Source organism: Biomphalaria glabrata, chromosome 15, assembly GCF_947242115.1.
Source record: "Biomphalaria glabrata chromosome 15, xgBioGlab47.1, whole genome shotgun sequence".
NCBI classification, from domain to species: domain Eukaryota; kingdom Metazoa; phylum Mollusca; class Gastropoda; family Planorbidae; genus Biomphalaria; species Biomphalaria glabrata.
Genome location: NC_074725.1, coordinates 25,879,275 through 25,903,397, shown reverse-complemented (window position 1 = coordinate 25,903,397; position 24,123 = coordinate 25,879,275). Strand labels below are relative to the sequence as shown.

Sequence of the window (24,123 nt, the reverse complement as noted above, 5' to 3'; positions counted from 1 at the left end):
AAAGTCTTTTGATGAAGCACAAAACTAATTGAAACCTCGAGTTTGGCTGGAGCGTTCCTTTCTACTTTTTAATTCTATACGGTCTAAAATAGTGTTTCTTAGTTTTGTGTACGTGTGTTTGAGCGTGCGTGTGTGTGTAGATGAACTAGTGGGAATTCAGCGCTATGAAACTGATATATTCATAAGATTTTGAAATTGTGTAGTCTGCGAGTCTGTAGTTTCATCATTATTATTACTTTACGTAAGCCAATAACTTAAGTATGGATTCAACTTCTGATAGGTACTTAATTACTTGATTATAACTCTAATGAAGTAAAAATAAAAAGTGTGGGGTTCAACTTTCACAAAACAATTTTAAACAAATTTACCAAACCAATCGTGAAGCAATTACGTCTCTGTCATTATTCCATAAGGTAACAGCTTAGTGCTATAATGAAAGTATTAATATGTTTATTATCAATGTAGAACTAATATAAAAGATCTATTTGGTTTTAAAAAAAAAGAGATTTATATTGAAATTGTTTTAATAATTATTTCTTTACCTCGTTTTCAAAACGAACAGAAATTTTATTTAGTTTGTTGAAGTTTTTTGAAGGCCTGCAAAATGAGCTGGATGTGTCCTGCCACATGATCTGATGAATTGGATGTGTCCTGCCACATGATCTGATGAGCTGGATGTGTCCTGCCACATGAACTGATGAGCTGGATGTGTCCTGCCACATGAACTGATGAATTGGATGTGTCCTGCCACATGAACTGATGAGCTGGATGTATCCTGCCACATGATCTGATGAGCTAGATGTGTCCTGCCACATGAACTGATGAGCTGGATGTGTCCTGACACATGAACTGATGAATTGGATGTGTCCTGCCACATGATCTGATGAGCTGAATGTGTCCTGCCACATGAACTGATGAATTGGATGTGTCCTGCCACATGAACTGATGAATTGGATGTGTCTTGCCACATGAACTGATGAATTGGATGTGTCCTGCCACATGATCTGATGAGCTGGATGTGTCCTGCCACATGAACTGATGAGCTGGGTGTGTCCTGCCACATGATCTGATGAGCTGGATGTGTCCTGCCACATGAACTGATGAGCTGGATGTGTCCTGCCACATGAACTGATGAATTGGATGTGTCCTGCCACATGATCTGATGAGCTGGATATGTCCTGCCACATGAACTGGTGAGCTGGATGTGTCCTGCCACATGAACTGATGAATTGGATGTGTCCTGCCACATGATCTGATGAGCTGGATGTGTCCTGCCACATGAACTGGTGAGCTGGTTTTGACCTTTTCTATCAAAAATATTTCAGATGTTCTTCAGAAAAATGATTACATCCTAGTCAGAACCTCCTGTAGGAGTGCAGGGGATAGGGTGGGTTCGAAACCGGGAACATAGTGACGGCAGGAGCTCATACCACGTGACCAGGCAACCACTACAATGTATCGAGAAGGATGACCTTGATAGAGACAGGGACAGTTGCAGGATTCACTTAAAACAACACGGACTAGGAAAATGTTTGAAAGTTTTTTTCTAAGGAGATTTATTTATAAAAGGAAATCAAGACAAACACAAGTAGGGGTCATGTAGATCTGCGGAGTCAGAGAGTCAGTAAGTGACATTGGAAAGAACATTGAAAAGATCTACCATCTTTTTTTTTATTTCAAGTGTTTTTGTTTGGTTTATAAATAAATCTTGTGCTATTTTAAGGACGCGAACTGTGTAGTAAACAGCATTAGAATATTTATCATTCTTTTCACTAAAACGACCAAAAAAGAAAAAGATTTTGTTGTTTATATGCAGAGTTTCTAATCTTTCAGTCTTACACGCAACTTATATAAAAACGTATAACGTATGCAATTTAATAACTTAGACCAGTGTTGCCCAAACTACGGCCAGCGGGCCACAACCGGCCCGCGACGTGATTCGTTGACTGTCAATTTAATCGCTTTTTTTCCCGCCAGAATACTATTAGGTCCTGTAGCATTGAATTATATTGGATAAAAGAGCAGTTAGGTCTCGATTAACGCAAGGATCTTAGTTAGCCTCAGTTGGTATAACAAATAGTAGAATTGTGTGAAGAAATCTTTTGGTCCTCAAATGTTGATTTGTTAGTTTTAAAACTGCATCCACTCTGAAGTAGTTACTTCTTGGGCACTTTCTGTGCCAGTTGCATGTCCAGTTAAAAAAAAAAACGGGACAAAAAAAAAAGCCGTTACGAGGGGGGGGGGGGCGACTGGAGAGACAAACGGGCTCTAAAAACATGTGGGTTAAACAAACAGAGACCAACAGGAGAGGAACAATTGTTTGGCGCGGAGGAGGAGAAAGAATAACATACAGGCCGGTGTTAGTGAGTAAGTTGTTGTAGATCAAAGGACCACCCAGACATAGAGAAGAATAGTTTATATGCAGAGTTTCTAATCGTTCAGTCTTATACTCACCTTATATAATAACGTATAACTTATGCAATTTAATAACTTAGACCAGTGTTGCCCAAACTACGGCCAGCGGGCCACATCCAGCCCGCGACGTGGTTCCATCCGGCCCGCCGAAGCGTCGAAGATAATCCCCTCTAACAAGAAATTTAAAAAATATTTCCAAAAAATATATATATTTTAAATATGGTCAATTAATTTCATTTTCTTTATGTGGCCTGAGACACGATTGTCGGAATTTAAAATGGCCCGCAGGCCGAATAAGGTTGAGCATCACTGACTGATACTAATCACAGTAATACAGTTAGTAGTAGTCTCGTGTTTGGCTTTGAATTCAGTTTTGATCCGTGAAGCCGAGAAGCTACTTGACGTGCATTACAAAGACCGTGTACTAAAGAAGAACGCGAGAGATCGAAGAGTCAAAATGACTTTAAAATAAGGTGACATTGTTAAAAGGCGTACCTGAGTCTGTACACATAATGACAAGTATAACAACACGCATTCCAGATGTTTCAATCCAAACCTATTCTCTATGTCAGTGTTTCCCAAACTGTTGACCTATTTGTACCCCTTCTAGAATTTTTATACTCCTCGCTCCCCCCCCCCCCCCCCACCCCGGTCCAAATCCCAATGGATTTATTTTTTATAACGAGGATTTTTTTAAATTTTTTTTTTGGTAGGCCAACATCAAATATAAAATAAAAGAAGAATAAAATTGTTGATAAAATAAATGTAAGTTCTATTCTAAATAACATTGATTTGGATCAACGGGAAGGAGGACATTGTGTTTAGACCAATCATCATCAGCTTTGGCTCCGCGGTTGTTCATTTTAATCTGAGAAGAGATGTTTCGACTTAATGTTTAGAAATAATGAAAAGTATTTAGCAACTGAACATAATGAATGAGTATTAACGAAAAACTGCATACTTAATGAGGTACAACGTTGCCCTCTTTAAACTCTACGCGTGTCCCTACGGGTTAGCATAACGCACTTTAGGAAACATTGCCCTACGTTATATAGTTTGTATAAACACTTATGTTTACGACCAAATTAGACATAAGTCACTGAATCCTGAAAACATAGATTTGTTTACTGAAAACACCTATTATTTGATAAATAGATGATAGTTGACATGTAGATATTAATGCGTATATCAAATAACATTTCAGCTCAAGTTTGACAAAGTTGAGCAAAGGTTATTCCAAAACTAGCTACATCAACAAAAACAAACATTTATTATTTCCCTTTCACACATTCTTATAAGTTAATACGAAAGATAAAAAGCTGGACTAGAGCTTACGTCTTTAAGAGTGTACTAAGTTTTTGCCTTGTAATTATCAAAGCATGAATCATCATCATTTATTCACATTAGGTAGGAATGCATAATTACAATACCATACCAAAGAATCGATTCCTATTTGCACAGGTTCTTTTATAGTAACACAATAGTGCTTGTGACTTTTTCTTCTTCCGACTACTGGTCAGCACAAAGTGATGACTTGGAGGCTATTGACCGAAACTACCAATTAATTCTTTCTCCACATGTGTCAATATTATGTTTGCATTTGTTTTACTTTCTTGTCTCCCCTGGTCTATGAGATTACCCACTTCAATTTGCCAGTGTCCTTTTAGAATTATCTTCCCCCCTTTTTTTTTTCTTTTTGTTATTTCTGGAGAACTTTGTTCTGGTTCTTTAGGAAGTTAGCCCAGAACAAAGTCCAACATTAAAGGTAACTTTATGAAACGTTTCTTTTTTTTGTTAGTCTAGCGATACATGGAAAACGTTTCTAAATAATACACTAATAAAGCTGAAGGCACGGTGGCTGAGTGTTAAGCACTTGGCTTCCACACCATATGTCCCGGGTTCGAATCCTGGTGAATAATAGGATTTTTACTTTGGGATCTTTATGGTGCTTCTGAGTCCACACATTTCTAATGGGTACCTGACATTAGTTTGGGAAAGTAAAACTTGTTGGTCATTGTGCTGGCCACATGACTACCATGGTAACCATAGAAACAGATGACCTTTACATCATCCACCCCCTGGATCGCAAGGTCTGAAAGTGTCAACTTTACTTTACTCTAATACTAATACACAGTCAGATAAAAGCAGTAACGAATATAAAAAGAGAGAAAGAGTTTATAAAAAGTAAATTAAAATTAAAACACCTAACTCAAAAAGTAAGCAGACATCTGCAGAATAAATACATAAACAATGTAATGTCAAAGGATCTATGGTCGTATATTACGTCTAAGAAAATGGAAACAACAGGAGTAGCACCATTAAAAGAAGAAGATAACTTAAAACATAATGATAATGAAACTAAAGCTAACATCCTAAATAAATCCTTTGATTGAGCATTCTCAGACATATTACTTAATGTGAACCAAGTAGACAACATTGGAGATACAGAAGTACAAATAAACAAGATCCGAAAACTATTAGCGAACATTAAACCGAATAGAGCGTCAGGATCTGATGGTATTCCAGCTAGATTACTCAAAGAACTAAGCAATGAGCTAGCACCAGTGTCCAAAACACTTTTTCGGACATCTCTTAACCAGGGCAGAGTACCAAGGACTGTATAACATATAGAACAACAACATAAGACACAGATATTTTACAAAGAGAATTAGATGAATAACAGAAATGGGAATCAAATTGGAGCATGTCTTTCCACCCAGAAAAATATCAGTTGTTAAGAGTAACAAAAAAACTAAAACAAATTAATTCCACTTATCTTATTCATGGCAAACCAGTAACACAGACTAAAAACGCAAAATATTTACGTGTTATTATAAATGAAAATCTGTCACGGAATCCCCATAATGATGAAATTATTAAAACGTCAAACAAAGCATTAGGGTTTATTTCTACAAATCAAATGAGAACATAAATATAAAAAAAAATTAAACTTGGTTAAGTCAAAAGTCGAATAAGCATCCTCTGTTTAGGACCCCCTCTACTCAAGAAAACATTAAGAAACTGGAAAGACACAAAATAGAGCAGTGAGACTTATAACAAACGAATATTCACATTAGACTAGAGTAACACCTTTAGTAAAATCATTTAATTTAGAAAGCCTTCAGGCTGGAAGACTTAAAAGTAAAGTAGTAATTAATTATATAAAAAACACTGAACAAGCAATAATCTTCAAATACAAAACAAAACCTAATAAAATACACAGAAAGACACAAAGATAGCATGGGTGTAGCCAGAAGGGATGTTTTGAAATTTAGTTACTGATTTTTTTCTTTGATTTTGTTTATTTTAGGTGAGATTTTGATACTAAACCATCACTTGCCACAGAGCAGCCAAAGGGTTTTTTAGTTTAAAACCCCATATCAGGGGGTTTTGCAGTTAAATCCCTCTGTTCTATAAAACACAACAAAAAAAAAGGAAAAGGACAATCCCCATATTCCAAGAGCATAGCTAAGGAAGATTTTGATTTTAAACCCCCTCCGAAATAAACGATAAAATCCACTCTCTTCGATATAAGACTGTCCATTCATCAGTCACCAGATTCTATGAGCGTATCCATGAGGGGTTTTGTGTCTGAAACTCCCCTCCAGCGGGATTTCCAGTTAAAAAATACCTCAATATAAAAAAAAAAATTTACTCAAAATGCTATGAGCTGGGTTGGAAGCCAAAAATACCTCTTAAATAAAATAAAAAGCAAATTACACACTCAAAATGGTATGAGTGTAGCCAAATGAGGGTTTAAGTTTACACACACCCCCTTCAGCGGGGTTTGAAGCTGAAAAATACCTCTTCAATATAAAAAAAAAGGAAATCACACCCTCAAAAATGAGCGTAGCCTATTTTGAGTTTAAACCCCTCTCATTTAGATAGTTTTTAGTTTAAAATCCCCCTACAGAAAGTTTTTAGGTGAAAACCTCTTTCTTCAATATTATTCTAAATTTAAATTCTAATATAAAAAAATTTTTTAAAAAAATCCAGAGTTTAAAAACCTCAAAAAGATGATTTTGAAAATAAAACTTCCCATTTCGATATAAAATCTAAAGCGAACAACAGTCACTTAATTCCAAGAGGGTAGCCAAGAGAGGTTACACATTTCTACCAGTGGCTGGGCTCCATTACTAGGTGCAGTGAATAGTTATCTGCGAAATTGAAAAGGACTAAATGTGGCATAACAAATATGGCTTACACGTATTTTAGGAGTCAGTTATAGAGATCGGGTCTCAATCAAGAAAAACCTATGCAGAACCGTGAGTCGACCCCTTAGTAAGATTGTGACAGAGCGTCACATGAGGTTTGCGAGACAAGTTCTCCGACAGAGTGAATTACGCGTAATAAGAGTTGCGATGACATCCTAATACAACTTGGCGCCACACTTTCATGGATGTCCTCAGAGCAGGTGGGAAGAGGCTTCAGACATTGCCAGTGACAGATTTTTGTGGAAACAGCTTGACGCCCAATGTGCCGAAAGGCGCGGGAGGATCTAAGTCAGTAAGATAGCACATTAGGTTTTTGAAATAAAAGTTTTTAATAGAAGGATAATGCACTGTAGATACTCAGAATATGCATTTTGTTGGCTTTCAATTCCGGAAATAGTGCTTGGCGACGGCGCTGGGGGGAGCACTGACCCTATTACTAGCAAGGAGGGGGAGTCTACAATTTCTCCCTTAACTCTAGCAAGAACCTACAGTAAACTTTTTCAGAATGTAATAAAGATTAATATGTACACACGCACACACACACATATATGGGCTACGCCCATGTAAGATAGAGGCACATTCCTTGTTCCATATGCTAGGACAAATTTGTACAAATGCTTCTTCTTCCCTAGTGCTATAAGAGCATGGAATGAGTTGCCCGATTCAGCCCAGAAACCAATTACTTTGCAGAATGTAAATTATTGATTAACATGCATAACTAGATTTACCTAGGAACACTCGTATGATGTAATCAGCATGTTTTGTTTTTCTCGATGTTATGTCTGTATTTCATAAGATACTCTCATTGGAAAAAAAACAATTAATGTGTTTTATGACAAATAACAGAAAGTTACAAAGATTTGTTTGTAAAGTGCTTGTGTGTCTTTATTTTTCTGTATCAGTCTGAAGTATTATGGGATCAATACAGCTGGTGAGTCTGGCACTAATGAGTTCATGTCAATGTAACAACTACTGAACCGTCTGCACGTCAATGACGTCACTACTAAATTTAAGTCACTATTACAAATGAAATGAATAGTACCACTACTAAAATAAGATACAAACTTCAGATCTAGACCGAAGGCTCTAAAATAAACGCGACGTGTCGTCTACATATTGCGCTTTATATCAAATGAGTTTTGATCTATTACCCTCGTACTATTGCACCAACCTAGGGGAACTTCAACCTATTTCAAGTACTGAAGTTATATTTAGCAACAACTAATGAATGTACTTTTGTCTATAAGTAGACTTCTCTGACATGAATCATAATGGGGAACAGATGAATGAATAGCCAGGTGGAATGTACACAGAAGACCTAATGAGTCATAGGTTGCGATTCGTTCTGTAATATTTCAGTACACCACTGACCAATCCAAACTCAACAGACCTAGCTCTGTTCATCATTTCGTTGCCTTGCGATCCTTCGCAAATTTCTACTTGATCTAGTTAAAGGTATTGGCAGAGGCAGAAGCGTAGTGAGCCCCGAGGCAAGGTGCATTATTTACGCCCCGACCCATTTTCCATGCACATCACATAGAAATATAGGCTGCGTATGGCGCCCCCTCAGGGTTGCGCCCGAGGGATCGTGCCCCCCTTCCCCCTCCCTAACTACGCCTCTGGGCATGGGGTACCATCGAAGGGAATCCTAGTCAGGTTGAAAAGGCCTGAGCCAATCATCCTTTAATTTTCTTGTTATTGTGCTGTTTCTGCTGTCAATGCTGTTGTCTTTCTGCTGTTTTATCTGCTGCTGTTATTGATGACGTTGACTTTATTTATTGATGTTGCAACTTTTGCTGCTGCTGTAGTTAATGTTGCAGCTGTTGATGTTATTGCTGTGACTGATGCTGGAAATGATAATTTGTTTTGTTGTAGATGTTGATGTTGATGACGATAGTGTGTTATTTAGAGTAGATCTAGATCGTATATTCAATTCAAAACTATTACATGTATGTATTCTCTTATTGAAGACTACCCCCCACCTATTACTCCTGTTCAGTTTCAGCGTTCTTTACACTCACAACTAAGACTCCAACATTCTGCTCAACAAATACCATTAGCTCTAAATATATATTTGAAATATTTCTAGATTTAAAATAGATCATAGTTTGTCTCACTTAAGTTGAAGTTTTTTTTGTTTTTTATAAAACTTACGTCTCAAGGGAAGTGCTTTTGCCAAGTTCAATTAAAGGCCAACAACTTCAAAAGTGTTTGACATTGAAAGATAAGATATGTCTAAAAAAACTGATAAATATCTTAAAACTTGATTATTATATGATGTCAACAACTAAAGATTAATTTGCAAAGAATTTGGACCATATAGAGCATTGACCATGTTGTCACATCACTTGCTGACCATTACAAGCTATGTCTATAAATAGCCATGGCGCCTATTTCCAAGACTAATCCTCAATGTGAGAAACGCTTGCTATTATTCCCAAAACTTGATCAATGCCTCTCATAGTAACGAACAGTCTATTGAGAACTAGCTGTTACTAGTGCTACGTTACGTATATTTGACCCATGAATTCTAGTATCCTTAACATCATGACCACCTTATACAAAAGCAGTAGTCTAACATTAACCCTTCGACTTCGGCTTTTCAATTTTAGATCTAGGTGAAGTTTACACTGTAAAACCTGAGTACATCCAATTCCACACAATCATGCATCTTAGTGGCGTAGCTATGTTGGACGGAGGGGGCCTGAGATTTGAAAACCCCCCCGGATCCCACTTGATGGGACTTCTAATGAAAGTTCGAGTTTTTTTACAAATAATATTAAATTGTATTATCTCATGTCACGATGTTGAATGTCAAAATGCAGGGGGCTCCTAGAGAGGTCAAGCCCCCGGGGCCTCAAAATAATGGCAAATTCCTAGCAACGCTACTGATGCAGCTCTTCCGCTTATTGTAGAAAAAAAAGGGAATATCAGTTTTATAATTTCACTAAAAATTCGAGTGAAGAGCTGAAAGTATTCTGCTGTGTTCACAAGTATCAGTTGTATTCTGACTGTATTCTGACTGTATTCTGACTGTATTCTGACTGTATTCTGACTGTATTCTGACTGGATTCTGACTGTATTCTGACTGTATTCTCACTTTATTCTCACTGTATTCTCACTGTATTCTGACTGTATTTTACTTAAACATTAAGAAAGAAAACATCGATTTTGAGAAACTGTACAGCTGGTCATTTCGAACTTGAAAAGTGCTTACTTTTTCAAAGTGCATAATATGTAGTAAATGGTAAAATGTAATCTTGTAGCGTGCGCATGTGGAGAAATTAATGACGATCAATGGCTTAGACATATATATATATATATATGCATTGGACATTTATATAATAATAATAATCTTTATTATCCAATTAATGTATGTATCAAGTAGAAACTTTTCAAATAGCCTGCAAGAATCAAATTACAGACAACAACACAATACAATATAGACTATATTCCGATGCAAACAAATTACAGAGACTTAAACAGATCAAGGTGACTAGAGCTCTCCTGTCTGGTGTGTAACAGATTGTTCCACGAAATTCTTTCTTATCTTAGTCACACACTGGTCAACCATTTAGCAGACTGAATTGACAAAACAAATAATTTAAGAAGTTGTTGTTTTAACAATTCCTACGCTATGGAAACTGATGGCTGTTTACGATTACTCACTATTTTCATTTCTTGTAATGCTTAATTATTGCAAGGCGTCTTATCTCATCTTATCTATTACAGACGTTAATTACTGCATATTTATTGTGTCGATCTAGACATGCATATTAATCAACGATTTATGACCTAAACTCTGCTAAGTCGTTGGTTTTCCTGGCTGATTCAGGCAACCCATTCCATTCTCTAATGGCACTATGGAGTCTTTCAAGTGAGCTTCGTACAATCATTAATCTAGAATCTATCTGTTATATTTGAACATTTTTACAGTACCAACCATTCAATGAAACGTAAAGACTGATCAAATCCTTGAAGTCAACCAAGAAACTGGGCGCACAATGTTTAGTTACCTCCATTACTTTCGCTATTTCAACCCAATGTTTTATAAAGACGACAAGATACCAAATTAGCTCTTCCTGTTAGCTCCATCTTAAAGGCCTAATTTTAATGAAAATAATTAAGACCTAGACACGAAGTCTTTGACATCAGACGTACTCTTTTATTACGACTATATGAAACGTCTGTTATTTATAATAAGCGTTTAGATCTAGATGGGCGTGATGTATAGATCTAAAACAATTCCAACATATAGCCAAAGTATACATGAGGCATGGTAATCTAGATCTAAACTTTGTTTGTATAGAGCTATTGAAAAGTATAAGATTTTACATCAGTTTTTAATAACTTTGCTTTTTGTGTAGGCCAAAAGCAGTTGTTGTTGTTTTTTTTGGTGAGCTAAAAGGTGGTCGACGTAACAGAGGTGCCCCACGGAAACGCTTTAAAGACCAGCTTAGATAGTAGAGAGCACCAAGTTGCAAGCGGCCTCAGAACAAGACAGCTGGAGGTCACTCACGAAGGCCGCGGGATACACATTCCAGACCATAAGAAAATCCACTGCTGACGGGGAAAAGAAAATCTTAATCGACCACCGGAGGACAATGGTTATACTTGCCGTGGATGTGGCAAAATATGTAGGTCACCGTTGGGTCTGCATTCCTCATTAATCTTCGGACTCGAAGACAATCCTTATTATTAGTTTTTGTGTATAATTCCTCTAATATTAATAATACAAGTTTTGTCATTTGGTAGAGTATGAGACTTTAAAATAAGAGGTTCAAGTCCCTAATTTTTAGCTTTTTTTCGCACAATTCAATTTTAATAATTCAATCTATATAGAAGTTGAAAAAGAATTTATAATCTCTGTCCTAGATTTTGAACACTTGATTAAAACATTGATGGTGTTTGAAAGCATTAGTATTATTTATCTGTAGTTTTAGTAGGGAAGTTAACACAAAAAAAATATGTAGTGGAAAAAAAATATTTTAAACTATTAGTGGTAACTGATGCCTAGAGCGAAAAAAACAATACTGTTATAACAGAAAGACAAATTTGAATTAGTGTTTTTCTTTTTATATTTTTGTAAACTATATTTATGTTTTGTTTTGTAACTTCATATTTTTATGTTTATTGTTCTAATTCTATAATTTAAGTTTCAGTTTTTATTTTTTCATTTTCTATTTCAGTCTCAACTTTCTGAAATGTTATATATGTGGACCTCTCTCATTTTTACTGTTAATTTCATATGCTTTTTTTTTCCTTTCTTAATTTTTTATTTACTATGGCCTAGTTTTGTATTTCCAGTTCAGATTATTCTCATGTCCGTTCTGTGAAAGAAAAGCTAGATTTATTGTTATCAAAGGCAGTAGCTGAAAGTAGCGCCATCCTTATCCAATCCCATTGCATATTCCACCTACTTCTAAGTGTCCTTACTAATCAACTTCTCGCTAAGTCTCGTTGGAATGTGTACACCTTTCCGTTTACTGAATCTAGACATTGACAAAGTTGCCTGTAGATCAAGAGTTTGTTTTCCTTCCTAGTAGTGTGTCTTTAAAAGAAGAAAACAAAATTGGGGAGGGGGGGGGTGACTGTTTTTGTGTTTTGTTTTTGTGTTTGTTATACAACTAACCTACATGGGTCACAATGTCTTCATTTTTTTTCTTCTCTTATGTTGTCGAGTAAGTTATATAGATCAGGGCATACAGCAACTGCTTCTATATATCAAGTAGACAAACTTCATAGTCCTTTGTAAAGTCTCAGTGATACTACGTAATGTTAACAAGATCTGAAGGCGTCTTATCAAATCTCTCTATTTCCGCTTGATAGTGGCTGGTGTTTCAATAAAGTTTAAGTCATACAGTGAAACTCTGCTACTTCCTCAGTTGTCTGTTTCAATTAATTTGTGCCACGAACGAAAGAGCTCATACAGTTTGTGTCTGCAGTGATCAAAAGTGCATACTTAGTTATATTTTCATTTTAAAACACATACCTTTGTTTTATATACCGGATACACCATATAGATCGCTATTTATAGCTTTTCCGCCCTGTATGAAAATCTTCACCTGCAACAAAATTTCTAATAACCATATAAGAAATAACTTTGCCTTTATAATCAACTGTCTTGGCTGTCCACTTCTTTCAACCACAAGAATAACTAAGTCCTATTCAGTTTAATGGAGACTTTTAAAACATTGGCAAAGCATTTATAACTAGTCGAACTGCCGCAATTTTGCTGGGCCGGCCTTAGGCCTCTGCAACCTATGCCTCCGCAGTGTGCCCCGCACGTTTATAGGACCCGCGCTAATTCTAGGTGTATAAATTATTAATTGAAACCATTTTATAACTTATAACAGATTTTCCGCGGCCTCCTGATTTACCAGGAGCTCCTGCTAATCTCCTGAAATAGCAAAATATACGAAAAAGTCTTAAAAATATCCGGAAAGTATTAAGATCTTTTGAAAATTTATACACATCTCCTGAAATATATAGACAAAAATTGTCATTTTGGCGTGTCATTCAATATGGAAAACGCCTATTATACGCGAGATTAAAAAAAAACGGCATTATGCATTAGTCGATATTGTGGAATCTACTTCTCGCGCCTCAAACTAAAGAAAAATTACTTGACATCAACAATACTCAAAGATAGATTGAAACATTTTGGTAATTCTTGCTATTGAGCGTGATCTATGTAGGAAACAGAATTATTATATTCTGTGCGTAGTAAAGAATGAATAAAAATGCAAAGAAAAATACATTTTCTAATACAAACTCTTAATTTTCACTTATTATCCGTATCACTACCCAAACTAGGCCCCGCGAAATCCGTTTCGCATTGGGCCCCAGAATGGTTAAGTCCGGTCCTGCTATTTAGTGACGGGTGAATACATAGTAGATTACTTGTTCTCTTTCCATGACTTCTTAGTCACAATGGTTAAGTCCGGCCCTACTATTTAGTGACGGTTGAATACTGCTTGTTCTCTCCCCCCCCCCCTCTTTTTTCTTCGCCTCTAAAATTACGTGGGGTAACTCTAGTCCGTCCGACTTTCAGATTTAAAAGAATGAACTTTCCATTACTTGGTGTCCAACCTCTTGAACCATGAAGAGAATTATATATATAGATTAACAAATTCATTAGTTGGTGCCACTGAGATATTACTGTGTAAGATTCTAGTGCGTAAGAAAGTATCAGTTATTTAATAGTTTTTACCGCTGTGTATAATTATAAATCTTAATAAATAACGAATGTGCATTCTAACAGATGATTCTGAGTTAATCTACTACATGCATAGAACACCATATTGACGAATGGAAATTCGAAATTTGTCAAAAAGTACTTTTAGTTTATTAGGACTTTAGCAGATATGAGAAATACAAATGTAATGATCTACTTTCCATGTAGGTCCGCAGAGAACAATAACGTGATTGTGAAACTAGCTTATAGGGTTCCATTGTGTTTAATATATATATATATATATATATATATATATATATATATATATATATATATATATATATATATATATAGAGAGAGAGAGAGAGAGAGAGAGAGAGAGAGAGAGAGAGAGAGAGAGAGAGAGAATGACCTTCAATATGTTGATGTCATAGGGTTTAAGCTGCATTTGGTCTTACAATGCTTACACACTAGACCTTCAAACTTTAGTCTCCATTGATCAAAAAATGCAAATTTAATTTGACACGTTCTAGGTCCATTGTTTTTCCCTAATGTTCATTGTTTTCTTAGTTCATTGTTTCCTTAGATTATTGTTTCCTTAGATTGTTGTTTCCTTAGTTCATTGAACAAGTCTAGGAAATAAAAACCGAAATGAGCTCGTCTTTCACAACATGGTCACTGAATTGTGAAAAAGTTCGCAGTATACTTTTTGCCTTTCTCTACCAGTAAATAGAATCTATCCAAGTGGTTTGACATAGTCTCATCTAGTACTATTCGTTCGACGAAGTCAACTTCAACAGACAACTTAAAGCAAACACACAAATAAGCTGCCAATAATATTGAATCAGAAACGTCATCTGAGACACTGAAACTGTGTGTATGTGTGCGTGTGCGTGCGTGTGTGTGTGGAGCTATTACATGATTACAAGAACAAAAGCTAAACGTTAGTCTTGTACCTCAAGTGACTGGAAGCAGTGGCGTCACTATAGTTGGTGTCACCCAATGCGGACACCAGGGTTGATGTCACCCAATGCGTAGATAGAACATCCTCTTTCGTCCTTCCCCCTCCTCCAAATAAAAGTAGACCTCACTATAAAATTTGCGAAACTTCCTACAAGAACATGTCAATTGTTTTAAAAATAAAGACTAGATTCAGAATCGTAAAACTGTATTATTCTCTAGTCTTTCATAATGAACATAATAAGAAGTATATGTATAATTTATAATAAACAAGTAAATAAATATTTTTTGTTTGTTGTTATAATAAATAAATATTTATCGACAAGAAAATACAAAAGCTCAAGGCATCAGTAAAAAAGAAAATAACCTAGACTTTCAAAACAGAATTTGTTTCCAAGTTAGACTAAATAACTTCTTAGTGATCACTCTTGTGATTATCATACGATCAGCACAGAAGATGTTTGGAACTGTATTTTGAGACATTTTAAATGTCAAAGACAACATACTGAAAGGAACCAAGAAACTGGCAGACACCCGTCCAAACGAGGCCAAAAGTACATCCTTGGCTCATGTTTCCCTATTGTACATGAACCAGACTTTAAAGGTCTACAGTTTAATTTGTTAAAAGCAAAAAAATATCCGTCCACAAACAAATTTAACGTCCCCCTCAACGACTCTGGTCGATAAGTTACCGAGAAGGCGCAGAGGGAAGAGTGGCGTATGGTGGCGCCGGTAGTGGAGGCACATCCCCATAAAGCAAATTCCTTTTAAAGGGTGGAGGGAGAAACATGGTGGGGGCTGAGAAACAAAAGGAAGCTAGACATGGAGAGCTTAAACTTTAAAATGCCATCATTCTTGTTCTCTCTCTCTCTCCCCCCTCTCTCTCTCTCTTCTCTTCTCTCTCTCTGTTTCTCTCTCTCTCTCTCCCTTTATCTCTCCGGAACCGTTAGCTACGTAGGCGGAGTGCATGTCAATTGAGTGAAGATAAACTGAGGGAGATACCAGAGGAAACATATGAGCCGCACACTAACGGTGTATACACATGTAACATAAGAGATAGATAGATAGATAGATAGATAGATAGATAGATAGATAGATAGATAGATAGATAGATAGATAGATAGATAGATAGATAGATAGATATATAGATAGATAGACAGACACAAACAGACAGACAAAAAGACAGACAAACAGACAAATAGATAGATAGATAGATAGATAGATAGATAGATAGATAGATAGATAGATAGATAGATAGATAGATAGATAGATAGATAGATAGACAGAGACAGACAGACAGACAGATAGACAGACAAAAAGACAAATAGATAGATAGATAGATAGATAGATAGATAGATAGATAGATAGATAGATAGATAGATAGATAGATAGAAAGATAGATAGATAGATAGACAGAGACAGGCAGATAGGTAGATAGATAGATAGATAGATAGATAAATAGATAGATAGATAGATAGATAGATAGATAGATAGATAGATAGATAGATAGATAGATAGATAGATAGATAGATAGACAGACAGACAGATAGACAGACAAAAAGACAAATAGATAGATAGATAGAGACAGGCAGATAGGTAGATAGATAGATAGATAGATAAATAGATAGATAGATAGATAGATAGATAGATAGATAGATAGATAGATAGATAGATAGATAGATAGATAGATAGAGACAGGCAGATAGGTAGATAGATAGATAGATAGATAAATAGATAGATAGATAGATAGATAGATATATAGAGACACACAGACAGACAAACTGACAGACAGACATTCAGACAGATTAGATCGATAGATAGATAGATAGATAGATAGATAGATAGATAGATAGATAGATAGATAGGTAGATAGATAGATAGATAGAGACAGACAGACAGACAGACAGACAGACAGACAGATAGATAGATAGATAGATTGATTGATAGATAGATAGATAGATAGATAGATAGATAGATAGATAGATAGATAGATAGATAGATAGATAGATAGATAGGCAAAACAATCACACAAAGTTACTCATCGATTTCCATCAATGAAATGTAGACCAATCACCTCCTCTATTCCATTGACCGCACTTACATTCCTTCATGGTTCAACGCTCCCTGGCCACCTTGCCCTTCTAGGACCGACACAAGACTTTTCAGTTTCCCCTTTAAGTCCTGCCTCAAAATTTAATTGAAAAGTACACAGCCCAAAGGGAGACAGGCGTGACATTTTAACGAAAATCGCGCACGTGGACAGCAATGACAGGGACTGTTCAATCACAATCTTAGAAGTACACCACAACTCAGGGGAGGCAACGACACGACCTTTACTTGGCCTCATTAACTTGTTTATTGAACATGACACATTGTTGATATTAAACTTCAATTGTTAGCTTTTTTTTTTTCTACTTGAAGTCTATAAGGCTACTCCTGAGTTGTAACCCCCAAGTTCAGCTCTTAATTACAACGCCCATATTACCTGGTGACCCAGTCTCTTGAAACTGATAATATATGTTTGCTATTTGTATGATTGTAGTAATTTATATCAATATTTACAACTCTATTTGCTTTTATATTTCTACAGATTTCTAGTTTTTACAAAGCTTATATCAACTCATTCTGTCTGTCTGTCTGTCTGTCTGGTTCAAAGCTTGTACACGTTATTTAACCCACTTCCCATTTTCAGATTGTTATGGAGTGTGTGTGTGTTTCTATGGTAACAGTTGGAAGAGGTTAGCTATTTCGTCATTGACTTGTAGCACCAAACTGCTGGTAGATAACTAAACCACTGTAGGCAAATTACATTTTAATTTGTAAAATTAGAAATAACTTGAATAATATCTTTGTGTACAATACTAAATATAACTTTTAATTACAATTAGACACATGTAACTTGAGATCAAATTAAATAAGAGTAGTAGACTTGAGTCATGATCTAAAAATAGTATTTTAAACAAATCACAAAAAAAAAAACAACACGTCTTTTCTTTCTAGCATTGCGGAGTCTTCTGTCGATATTAAGACCGCTGACGACAATGCCACTTATTTAGCACCATTCACCTTACATAGCCACCAGCCAATTGCTGACCTCTACCAACCTTCATCATAGAAACACACACACACAGTGACACACACACTCCATAAACAGATCAAGTTGAAATTATGCATTGTTGATGACAACACATGAATCAGTAATAAAATAAACCATTTTTGTTTATTAATTAGTTGTTATTAATTAATTTTGTTTTATATAAAAAGTAGATAAATATTGCACTATTGACATACATCGCAGTAACTGTGCGGTTCTTTCCCTTATATAAACCTTGTTTGTTTGTTAAATTAATTATTATATTTTGCTCAATTTCCTTTTTTTCTTTCTTTTTTTTTATTTGCTCAGAAAACTAGTAGAGGGCCTTAGCTAGTCAGTTGTGCCTACACATTCCATGATTGACACACTAACACCTAGATCACATTCACAATAGTGATATTGAATAAACTGAAACACCTATTGGACTGTCATCTTCTTTATCAGGATCCTTGTCAACTGCTTTTGTAAATCTTTTTTCTGTCCTCTAATAGTGGATATACTATCAATGAATCGCTATACGAGCTACCCTTTTTATTTTGTTTAAGAAATGGTTTATACGTATGTGCATAATGGGAATACTTAATTTTAAAACAACAGTAGCCGTTACAACTAAACCTTATAAAACTACATTTATAAGAGGGAGACGTAACGTGTATTTTTGTGCTCGCTCATAACTATACATACCGAATATCACAAACTGCCAGTTTAAGCATGTTTTTTAAATGGTTTATAAGTATGTGCATAAAATGTGCATATTTAATTAATTTTTTTACTACGCATAAATATTTTGGGTATTTGGAAAAGTCAAAAATTTCAGTCAAAATTCTATAGGTAGAAAGGAAAGATAAAGCGTCTTTTCTAAACAGTTAACAAGTATTAATTGATATTTATTATTCGATAACCAGTTTTCCTATTGACCCATGTCATTGGTCATGAGTTACAAAAATATGTTCATATCATAAGCCTACCCATCGTTTGGGCTTAACACATACGTAAGTGCATTTTAAGACCCAACAGTTGCATAACAAAAAACAAAAGAAATCCAACAGGCCATTGGAGAACCGGGGGGGGGGTACGTTAGCATGAGTTTAAAAATATGATGGTCCCTACACACACACTCACACACACTCTCTCCTCTCTCTCTCTTTATCTCTCTCTCTTTCTCTCTCTACCGTAAGAAACTGGAAGATAGAGTTTGACAAAGAACAAATAGACTCAACCTGTAGGCATAAAAGAATTTCCAATGAATGCGTCACCTTACCCAAGGAACAGTGTCATTTCAGTACATTACAATTAGGACTCTTACAAGTCATAGTGCGATATCCTGCGGTGATATTATCAAATGATTATGTTTTTTTCTTTAACCTAATAAAAGACTCTTTCAATGGCTCCTGTTGGCCCAAATAGTCATGAGCCCGGTGCAGAAGTTCTCCTTAACTTATGGTACTAAAACCTGTCATGACGATGTCAACACTGTTCTTTAGATACTAACATCTGTCATCGTGGTGCTGAGTATGTTGTTAAGATTACTAGTATTGAATGTAGATCCACAAAGTACTGTAAGTGACTATTAGTCTAATAATTCATACAAAAAGTATACAAAATGATAAAAATTCAGAATCTTGCTTATAACTATTCCCATTGACTTAAAAAAAATATGTGTTAATGATTTTTAACATCTTTCTTTTAACTTAAATGAAACGTAAAGTAATGAATATATTTAAACATTTCAGTTTCAGAAAGATTCGAACTCATAGCAATTGACCGAAGCGTCTCTATGTATAGTAGTGAACTGTTTATGGTGTTAGCCTAACTGACATAGGAGAGAGCAACTGGCAACAGGCGGCGTCTGAACGAGACAGCTGGAGGTTTATTCTAAAAGCCGCGGGATACACCTTCGAGACCAAAAGACAATCCACTGTCGATGACAAACGTAGACGGCAAAAAGAATATAACTTAAATCGACCACCGCCGGACAACGGATGTGTCTGTGATGGATGTGTCAATATGTAGGTCGCAGCTGGGACTCCGTCACCACGTAAAACACTGTACTCCTTAATTTTCAGACTCAAAAGACAAGCCCTATTATCTCTATCTTGTTAGGATAGATTTGGGCAATGGATCTCGGGTATATTTAAAGACAAATTGGCACAATTTGTGTTTAAAAAATATGTCACTTAATATAAGTTATATTAGTTATTAAAAAGAGATCACTAATCTAAGTTATGGATGAAAATTCTAGAATTGATAAAAAAAACATGTAAGTATAAGTGAAATAAATGAGATGAGTTTTGAGCCCAATTACGTTTTTCCCAGTCGACTTTCCCCAACCTTTCCCAGTCTCAGATTTTCCTAATGTATAATTGGCCTAGAACTCACTTTCTTATGGTCATCCAACTGCTAACAATAAAAAAAACAAAAAAAAAGAAAAGTAACAGGCCTACTTATTTTTCTCTCTTCTCACTAACATTTTTTTTTAGCTTTGCAAGAGACTAATTATATTTCTGTAACAAAACGAAATGTTAAGAGTCGTATTCAACAACAACCAATCTCATTTTAACTTTTTTTCAATTATTATTTTTCAAAGACATTGAATGTTATTTTTTGAAAAAGCCAATGTCTCATGCACAGTGCATCGGCCTGCGCCTCCCATTCGTTTATTTGACTCTATTTGATTTGCCTTTTTTAAATAAGATGGATAGCGAGTTGTAGACGTCATGAGAATGCGTTTGCGCATCTAAGGATGTATGAAAATGATATATATATATATATATATATATATGTGTGTGTGTGTGTGTGTGTGTGTGTGTGTGTGTGTGTGTGTGTGTGTGTGTGTGTGTGTGTGTGTGTGTGTGTGTCTGCTCGTGTTTGAACGTGTGCTTTGTTTTTTCTTGATGTAAAACTCTTACGATGCTTCTGAAATTCCGATTGACCTTTACCTTTATGTAGTTTGCTATGGCCACATAAAGTGTTGTAAATGCGAACTCTTTTCCACACTAAAAATGCAAACTATTTTTTCGTAGATATGCACTTTTATTTAAGAAGGACATGTGGTAATTATGCTGAACAGTGTTTCGAAAGTGTATCCTGTCACTTCTGAAGAGAATGTCAGCTTAAGCTTAGTCAATTTAAATATGTTTTGAATTTGTCTGAATCTTTTATAAAAACATGTTTGTGTACAATGTTAACAGTTCCTCTGGCCTGCTAGGTCTGCCCATGAGTTTGTGTGTAAAACAAACTCCCTTCTTTTTTAAATTTAGGACCCTTCCGATAAATTAACGCTAATTAGCGGATATATTGTTTTTTTCTGTGTCTATACATATGCTCCAAACACATGGTCACGTTTTTATTATTTGCTTAATATTAGGACATCTTTATATACAATAAATACGTATAATACATACAGGGCCTGATCTAAGTATACATATGCCCCCGAAGCAGGACTTTTAAAGAAGCTCCTACAATTTTTCGAAAGCTTAAATAAAGATCCACTTATGAATGAAAATACTTCTATCTAAAAGCAAGTTATATTTTAGAAGAAAGAAATGAGAGTTCTTAGAAATTTAATTTAATAGTTAAAAAAAAGAGAGTTTTTGGAAGTAAGGCACATGGTTAACGCGCTGTCTTTAATCCGGAACTGTATCAACTTATTCTACCATGCTACAAGCCGGAAAATGCGAAAAACCAAAGTTTGAAAAAAGTTTATTTTTATCTCTTTTGTGGAGGCCCCAAGGCTGTAGCCCCACATGCCCTCCCTTAAATCCGGCCCTATATACTTGTGCATTGGGAAAAAATGAACAGTGTTTGCGATAGTAGGATTTGAATATATACCACTAGAGGTCCAGCGTGCATTTAAAAGTAGGCTAAACAAGGAACTTTTTACAAAGCTTCTATCAACTCACTCTGTCTGTCTGTCTGTCTGTCTGGCCAAAAGTTTGTACGCGTTATGTCTCTTACACCCAATCGCGGATCAAGCTGAAATTTTGTACAATTATTTCTTTTAACTTACAACACAAAAGTAAAGTAAAAAAGAAATTAGTTAATTAACTATAGGTAATAAATTACTTTGTTCGGTATCTCTAACAAGGGAAAGAAATAGTACTGACTGAGGCTTAGTAAACACAAACATGAAATACAAACTTTAGATAACTATACAATCTTCGAAGTTCATAGACTCTTTGCTAGCAGATAACTAACTGGGTTGGTTTTTGAAGCATGATAAAGCTTTAGCTCATAGGTTCGAATACTGGTCGTTCCCTTTTTAAAAACAAATACATTTAAAAAGCGATCACCCAGATATCCCCCTTTCCATATAGTCTATTTCTAATCGCGCAGATTTGTTATTGTTAGTCAAGATCTATTACAAATTGAATAACATGATTGATCCAAACTAATCAATACACATTAAGAAGCTTTGTACTTCTATACAGCAGTGTCTTTGTAGTTGGCTTGCTTACAATTTGTCTTCATAGACTATAACACTGTAGACAAGTGAATGACCTAAGCAGCGGCGTAATTAAATTCCTTTGTGTTCATTTATAATTAACGTTCCCTGTGTATTCTTTCATCTCCCTCGTTAAGATTAAGATCAGCTTACCTTGCAGATCAAACTGTCAACGTCACGTTTACATTCCAATGAGAACAATAGTGCGAAATTATCTCCTCTTGTTACTGTGGAGCTTTTTATAGCGCGATAAACTATTTATAGCATTTCAAAGCAATAGAAAGAATTGGCACGATAGATAACTATTGTGTCTATTGACACAAGCATTTATTTTGTGTATTAATTTTCAATGATAAAAGTAAAGGGGGACAATTACGTCTATACAGCTTCAACTATGACGCTTGCTTACCAACTTACCCGCCAGCGTCGCTGTTCACAATCCTCGCGTCACCAATCTCGCTCACGTGCTGGTCGATGCACGCGGGGAAACACGTCATTTGTTTCACACACAATTTGTTCATTCATAAATGTGGTCAGCGACACAGTTGTCTCCCTTCACTTACCCTAAAGAAACGTAGTTGGTTTATTCTTAACAGTATGGCTCAAAATGTGATGTAAATTTCCCCTTTCAGACTTTGCGATCTACAGGGCAGATGATGTTAAGGTCATCTGTTTCTTTGGCCAACGATTAACGCGCAGGGTGTCATGTGGCCAGCGCAACGACCAACCGCCTTTACTTTTCCCAACTAAAGTCAGGTAGCCATTAGAGCTGGGTGGACTCAGGGGCGCCCTGAAAATCGCGAAATTAAAAATCCCAGTCTTCACAAAGATTCGAACCCAGGACCCCATGTCCGAGAAACCAAGAGATAATTAAAAGTACAGAAATTGTGGAAGATATCAGTAGCTTCAGACTATCAAAGCTGACATTTCATTGGATCTATGTGAAGCTGTCATGTCCATTGAGAATACAAGAATGTTGATCGACCAGCACAACGATCCAATGGTTTCTACTTGCCTCCAGCCCCCAGCCCACCCATTTCATATTATTGAAAGGTATTTTCAAAAAAGATTGAAACCCCTAACGCAAGTCGGCATTGAAATGTTTAAGTCAGACTGTCTTGTAAAGGTCTCGTCCATTTCATCTCGGCCTGGTTTGGTAATGTGAACCTAAGAAATAGAAATACAATCAAATCTGAAATGCTGCTTGTTACATCATTTCTAACAGTTTACATTTATTTGGACAAGTAGCCGAGAAAAAAATATATATAAAAAGGTAAAAAAAGAATCATTAAAACTTAGGCTTCACGATTGTAACGTTTGACCATTAAATCACCAACCATAAAACAGATACAAGAATGACACTAATTCATTTGTTCCTTTGTCATTGAAATTGACCGCAATATGAGGACATTAATTTTTGGGTCTGTAGGTATCTCTCTCTCTCTTTCATTCTTTCTTTATCACTTTCTCTCTCTCTCTCCTTTGTTCTCTCTCTCTTACTTACTCTCTCTCTCCTTTTTTCTTTCTCTTTCTCTCCTTTTTTCTCTGTTACTTTCTTTCTCTCTCTGTCATAAAAAAAAACAAACATCGAGGATAATATAGAAATATTATTATTTTATTCTAATTTTATATATATTATTATGATGATTCGGATGAAAAGTATGTGTCCAGAATTTAAGGCTAGAAAAAACATATCAAGAAGGCAGAGAAAATAAATATTGCGCGGTGTCTCACGCTCGGTGTCTCACGCTCGGTGTCTCATGCTCTTTGTCTCACGCTCGGTGTCTCACGCTCGGTGTCTCATGCTCGGTGTCTCACG

At 35.7% G+C, this 24,123-nt stretch overlaps 1 protein-coding gene across 1 annotated transcript in view; it reads right to left on the bottom strand.

Annotated features, from left to right (window-relative positions):
• The window catches only part of LOC106080168 (tyramine/octopamine receptor-like), a 284,539-nt gene extending 261,842 nt beyond the window's left edge, over positions 1-22,697 (bottom strand). Inside the window, exon 1 of the mRNA XM_056012526.1 lies at positions 22,458-22,697. The gene's annotated coding sequence lies outside the window, so the exon portion shown is untranslated. The remainder of the gene's footprint in view (positions 1-22,457) is intronic.
• Between the last annotated feature and the right edge of the window lie 1,426 nt (positions 22,698-24,123).